Below are 7,026 nucleotides of genomic sequence, written 5' to 3' on the forward strand. Positions count from 1 at the left end.
AGCTGTGCAGCGACGCTCCCCATCCAGCCTGACAGTGCTTGAGAGGATCTGCAGAGGAGAATGGGAGAAACACCCCAAATACAGGTGTGCCAAGCTTGTAGCGTCAAACCCAAGAAGACTTGGCCGGAATTGCTGCCGAAAATGCTTCAACAAAGTACTGAGTGAAAGGTCTGAATACTTATGTAAATGTGATTTATATATATATTAATTTATTTTATAAATATATATATTATTTTATAAATTAGCAGAAATGTCCACCTGTTTTTGCTTTGTCATTATGGAGTAGTGTGTGTAGATTGAAGAGGGGGAACAATTGAACCCATTTTATAATAAGTCTAACGTAAGTGTTATAAAAGTGACTGGGCCTGAATACTTACTGAATACACTGTAAGGTCCCTCAGTCAAGTATTGAATTTCAAGCACCGGTTCAATGAAAGCCGCATAAAAGGGCAGTGATTGGTAACCATAACAGATCAGACTGAATATCGCTTTAAGCCTTGGTCAAGTTAATAATTAGGCTGTGGATGATGTATTAAACCACCCAGACACATCCGAGATCCAGTCGTCCTTCTGAACTGAGTTGCAGGACAGGGATGAAACCGCTCAGGGGATGTTACCATTGGTTGTTTAAAAAAACGCCTACAGAGTTCAATGGGGGAGAGGATCAACTACACAATAAAGACCTGAATGACAGAGCGAAAAGAGCAATACAAATATTTCTAAACATTCATGCGACCAAGGCACTAAATGAAAAACACTGCATAGGAATACACGTTTTGGCCTAAATGCAAAGCCCTATAGTTTTTTAAAATTTAATTGTACCTTTATTTAACTAGGCAAGTCAGTTAAGAACACATTCTTATTTTCAATGACGGCCTGGGAACAGTGGGTTAACTGCCTGTTCAGGGGCAGAACGACAGATTTGTACCTTGTCAGCTCGGGGGTTTGAACTCGCAACCTTCCGGTTACTAGTCCAACGCTCTAACCACTAGGCTACCCTGTCGCCCCAGGGGACAAACGCAACACATCACTGAGTAACTGCCTCCTCCTTTCCCCCCACTTTTGTTTTGTTTTTTCAAGCATGGTTGTCTTTGCATGGGAATGCTTGACATCCGCAAATACCGGGGAGATTTTCAGGATAAGAATAAATGGGATGGAGCTAAGCAAAAGACACAATCCTAGAGGTTAAACTTACTTCGGTCTGCTTTCCATCAGACTCTGTGAGAGGAATTCACCTTTCAGCTGGACAATAACCTTAAAACAGAAGGCCACATCTACACTGGAGTTTCCTACCAAGAAGACAGGGACATTTTCCAGTGGCCACCTTTGCAAGAAAATGTTGTAAAGGATAATGGGTATACAAATCTCTTAGACTTACCCAAGAAGACTCACAGCTGTAATGTATGCCAAATGTGTCTCGAACACGTATTGAGTCAGGGAGGGGGGAATATTTCATCAACGACTATATTTGCGTTATTTATTTTGTATTACATTTTTTTTATTTTTTATTAATGTACCATTTTCCTTCCACTTTCACATTCCACTTTAATTAGAATTCATTTAAGTTGGATTAATTTTAAATTAACTTTGTGACAATACCGTTTGAAGGAATCCAAGGGTTGTGAAAACGTTTGCAAGGACCTGTATAGAATCGTGTGTATCGCAAACGTCAAATTGTACGGAGGGAGGATTGCCATAATTCTAGAAGTATGCACCTCCAAAGAAATTGTTTAGTGATCAAGAATATGAACCGTTTTTAGTTTGCAATGGGGCATTAAGTAATGATTACTAGCATAGGTCTAGTGGTCTTTTTGGTATGTCATAATTGATTTAATTTACTGTATTACATAATCAAAATATGTTGGAGACAACATTTAATGAAAAGTGCTGTCTAGTAGCCTGAAATAGACTCATTAAGCTTGAGACTCGGGACATTGTGACTTGACATGTTTGACTATAATTTCTTGCTCCCACCTCTGTTTGTTACTTTAAGGATGTGAGGGAACAGGTCATTAACGGTAGGAGAGAGAGCTCTTGAGAGGTTGACTCTTTTTTTTTTTTTTTTTTTTTTTTTTTTTTTTTTTGAGTTCAGACAAAAGTACAAACGAAGTAAAACATGAGACATTTTTATACCTTTATCTTACTAGGCAAGTCAGTTAAGAATAAATTCTTATTTTCAATGACAGCCTAGGAACAGTGGGTTAACTGCCTGTTCAGGGGCAGAACGACAGATTTGTACCTTGTCAGCTCGGGGGTTTGAACTTGCAACATTCCAGTTACTAGTCCAACGCTCTAACCACTAAGCTACCCTGCCGCCCCAATTTTACAGTAGGAAGTTACAGAATGGTGTAGTATGGAACTGTGTCCTCATGACACCTCTGTCTTCATCAGGGTATTTCTTATGTTTGTTTCTGTCGTCATGGACTAACTCTTTTTTTCTTTTCTTTTTTTTTTTAGATTTAAAGGCCCAATGCAGCTGTTTTTATATAAATATCAAATTTCTTGGTAACAATTAAGTACATTACTGTAATAGATGTCCATTTTAAATTGAAAAACTTTTGCTTGGCCTGTCTTTTAGATTGGTCTGACTGGGGAGGGAAAACTGAAAACTAGCTATTACTGGCAGAGGTTTGGAGCTCTTTGTTATTGGGCTATTAACCAATTTACCGTACAGTGATCTCACCGTGGTAAACTGAAACTCTCACCCATTGCAAACCTGCCCCTCTCGACTATTAGGGGTGTACCGTTACACGTATTTGTACCGAACCGTTCGGTACGGGGACCTCTGTTTGGTTCGCACTGTGAACTTGAATGAAAAAAATAAAATGAAAACCCGATAAGCTATGACTACGCTGTGTTATATGCCTCTTGAGTAAATCTGAGATGAAAACGGCTATTCCGTTAAAACGACTAAAGCCGCATAGGCACATTGTAATCAAAAAAAAAATTAAATCTTAATTGGTGCATTTTCAAGCTGTCCGGGAACTAGTTCTGTACAATGGCAACTGGTGGGGTCAATAAACCTCCATCGTTTTTAGATATCCAGTTTGAAAACATTTTGGTTTCCTAGTAGATCAAAACGGCAATGGAGCAGAGGGTATATTTACCTCTGCTCAACCAGATTACTTTATGCAGCTGACAACACATCAAACATGTCGCCGTAAACATGTCGACAGCACCCCAGTATTTCCTCCGCTGGAGAAAAAAAAACAACAACTTGGTCTCTGTATTCAAGCATCTGATTCTGACCGGGCCAAAGAAATCAAAGCCATGACAAGAGCTGCAGCGATGTTTTATAGCCACGGATATGCGTCCATTCTCAGTGGTTGAGAAGAATAGGGGGTTTCGGCACCTCCGTGAAAGTGCTCGAGACACGTTACCAACTTCCCCCTCTCGCACGCATTTCAGCAAACCGGTAGTGTCCGGTCTATATAAGCAAGTCAAAAAGTTGTCAACGAATTGGCCAATTCACCCTGTGTTACTCTTACTACATATGGATGGACAATCCAGGGCTACAGAGAGATACAGTCAGTGCCTTCAGAAACTTTTCATACCCCTTGATTTATTCCACAGTTTGTTACAGCCTGAATTCAAAATAGATTCAATCGTTTTTTCCCCCCACCAAACTACACAAAATACCCCCGTAATGACAAAATGAAAACAACATGTTTTTAGAAATGTTTGCAAATGTATTGAAAACTAAATGCATAAATATCTAATTTAAGTAGGTATTCATACCCCTGAGTCAATACATGTTAGAATCAACTTCGGCAGTGATTACAGCTGTGAGTGTTTCTGGGTAAATCTCTACGAGCTCTGCACATCTGGATTGTATAATATTTGCCCATTTTTAAAAAAAATATATATTTTCAAAGTTCTTCAAGCTAATTGGTTGTTGATCATTTGTTAGACAACCATGTTCAAGTCTTGCCATATATTTTAGTCTAAACAAACTCGCTACTTCTTGTATATTTGGCTTTGTGTTTTAGCTTATTGTCCTGCTGAAAGGTGAATTCTTCTCCCATTGTCTGGTGGAAAGCAGACTGAACCAGGTTTATCTCTAGAATTTTGCCTGTGCTTATCTCCATTCAGTTTCTTTTTATCTTGAAAAACTCCCCAGTCCTTAACGATTACAAGCATACCCATAACATGATGCAGCCACCACTATGGTTTAAAATATGTGGAGTGGTACTCGATAATGTGTTGTATTGGATTTGCCCTAAACAACTTTTTGTCCTGAATACAAATATTTAATTGCTTTACCAATTTTTTTTTTTTTTTTTTGCAGAATTACTTTAGTGCCTTGTTGCAAACAGGAAGCATGTTTTGGAATATGTTTTAAATTCTTTACAGGCTTCATTCTTTTCACTCTGTCATTTAGGTTAGTATTGTGGAGCAACTACAATGTTGTTGATCCATCCTCAGTTTTCTCCTGTCACAGCCATTCAGTTCTGTAACTGTTTTAAAGTCACCATTGGCCTCGTGTTTTTCAACAGAATCGGCATGATAAATACACACCTGGTCAGGCGTAAACACAATTCACTTTCATAGCAGCCACGTTGTATTCCTTCTCCCATCTATGCACTCTCCTCCTCTCACCTTTTCCCTTTGCTTGTGGACTTCAATGCACACACATCAACTGTATGTGACCAGGCAAATAAAAAAAAATTCCAAGCCATGTCATAACTGCTACACACAGCCTACATCATTGTCCCCAAGCTAAGAGAACTAGTAACGCATACTAAATCTGTGACAATCACGCAGTAACGTTAGTGTACAGTCAGTAAGCAGTCTAGCACTTATACCGGTAGGCACCGATGGCAATAAATTAGTACAACCAAAAACAGAAAATCACATTGTAGGATTTTTAATAAATGTATTTGCAAATTATGGTGGAAAATGAGTATTTGGTCAATAAACAAAGTTTCTCAATACTTTGTTATATACCCTTTGTTGGCAATGACAGAGGTCAACCGTTTTCTGTAAGTCTTCACAAGGTTTTCACACACTTGCTGGTATTTTGGCCCATTCCTCCATGCAGATCTCCTCTAGAGCAGTGATGTTTTGGGGCTGTTGCTGGGCAACACGACTTTCAACTCCCTCCTGAGATCTGGAGACTGGCTAGGCCACTCCAGGACCTTGAAATGCTTCTTACGAAGCCACTCCTTCGTTGCCCGGGTGGTGTGTTTGGGATCATTGTCATGCTGAAAGACCCAGCCACGTTTCATCTTCAATGCCCTTGCTGATGGATGTTTTCACTCAATCTCACGATACATGGCCCCATTCTTTCCTTTACACGGATCAGTCGTCCTGGTCCCTTGGCAGAAAAACAGCCCCAAAGCATGATGTTTCAATCCCCATGCTTCACAGTATGTATGGTGTTCTTTGGATGCAACTCAGCATTCTTTGTCCTCCAAACACGACAAGTTGAGTTTTTACCAAAAAGTTCTATTTTGGTTTAATCTCACCATATGACATTCTCCCAATCTTCTTCTGGATCATCCAAATGCTCTCTAGCAAACTTCAGACGGGCCTGGACATGTACTGGCTGAAGCAGGGGGACACGTCTGGCAGTGCAGGATTTGAGTCCCTGGCGGCGTAGTGTGTTACTGATGGTAGGCTTTGTTACTTTGGTCCCAGCTCTCTGCAGGTCATTCACTAGGTCCCCCTGTGTGGTTCTGGAATTTTTGCTCACTGTTCTTGTGATCATTTTGACCCCACGGGGTGAGATCTTACGTGGAGCCCCAGATCGGGCGAGATTATCAGTGGTCTTGTATGTCTTCCATTTCCTAATAATTGCTCCCACAGTTGATTTCTTCAAACCAAGCTGCTTACCTATTGCAGGTTCAGTCTTCCCAGCCTGGTGCAGGTCTACAATTTTGTTTCTGGTGTCCTTTGACAGCTCTTTGGTCTTGGAAATAGTTGAGTTTGGAGTGTGACTGTTGTGGACAGGTGTCTTTTATACTGATACCAAGTTCAAAACAGGTGCTATTAATACAGGTAATGAGTGGAGGACAGAGGAGCCTCTTAAAGAAGTTGTTACAGGTCTGTGAGAGCCAGAAATCTTGCTTGTTTGTAGGTGACCAAATACGTATTTTCCACCATAATTTGCTAATAAATTCATTAACAAATCCGACAATGTGATTTTCTGGATTTTTTTTTTCTTCTCATTTTGTCTGTCATAGTTGAAGTGTACCTATGATGATAAATTACAGGCCTCTCATCTTTTTAAGTGGGAGAACTTGCACAATTGGTGGCTGACTACTTTTTTGTGTGTGTACCTACACTAACTACACACACACACTTTTACTCTTCATTCGCTGCTTCTACATTCTTTACTATTTAATTTATTATCCTGAAGTTTCTTTACCTTTTCAAGTCCGTATCTCGCTCAAATACCTCGTACATCTGCACATTGATCTGATATTTCCTGTATATAGCTTCACATTGTTGTGTGTGTGTGCGTGTGTGTGATGGTATTACTACTATTTTTTTAGCTCTGCATCGGTGGGGCTCGTAAGCAAGTATTTCATAGTAAAGTCAACACCTGTTGTATTCGGCGCAATTTAAAAAAAAATATATATATATATCAAAAAATTGTTAGTTGCTTTTTGGAAAATAGAATCATCAGAAAATGACACTAATAATAATAACTTTTACAGTGTTTGTTTTATCAGCTGTTGTACATAATGGTAACACAGAAGAAACAGGATTTTGACTGCACTGAGCCTTTAAGAGCCTAGGAGAGAGCGAGAGTGGAGAATGGGGGCTTTTCTTCCTTCCTGGCATTCATCTTTAATTTCTTCATTGTCTGTTGTCAGCAGGTCAACCAGGGATCAGTAATGTAGACCCTGGGTGGGTTGTGTGTGTTTGACATCCAATGGGCAAGAGCTTCTTGCTTTTCACAAATAACACGGTAACATCTGTGACTGGACCACACACACACACACACACACACACACACTAACATCCAGTGAAGCAGTGACCGAAAAAACGTTGCGTTTCTGGTGCACAGGCAGAATTAAG

General features: G+C 39.8%; 1 protein-coding gene across 1 annotated transcript in view; it reads left to right on the forward strand.

The window, feature by feature from the left end:
- Positions 1-7,026, forward strand: part of LOC118378873 (tumor protein p53-inducible protein 11-like) — a 119,623-nt gene that overhangs the window by 14,746 nt on the left and 97,851 nt on the right. The gene's annotated exons all lie outside the window — the stretch shown is intronic.

Source organism: Oncorhynchus keta, chromosome 17, assembly GCF_023373465.1.
Source record: "Oncorhynchus keta strain PuntledgeMale-10-30-2019 chromosome 17, Oket_V2, whole genome shotgun sequence".
NCBI lineage: Eukaryota > Metazoa > Chordata > Actinopteri > Salmoniformes > Salmonidae > Oncorhynchus > Oncorhynchus keta.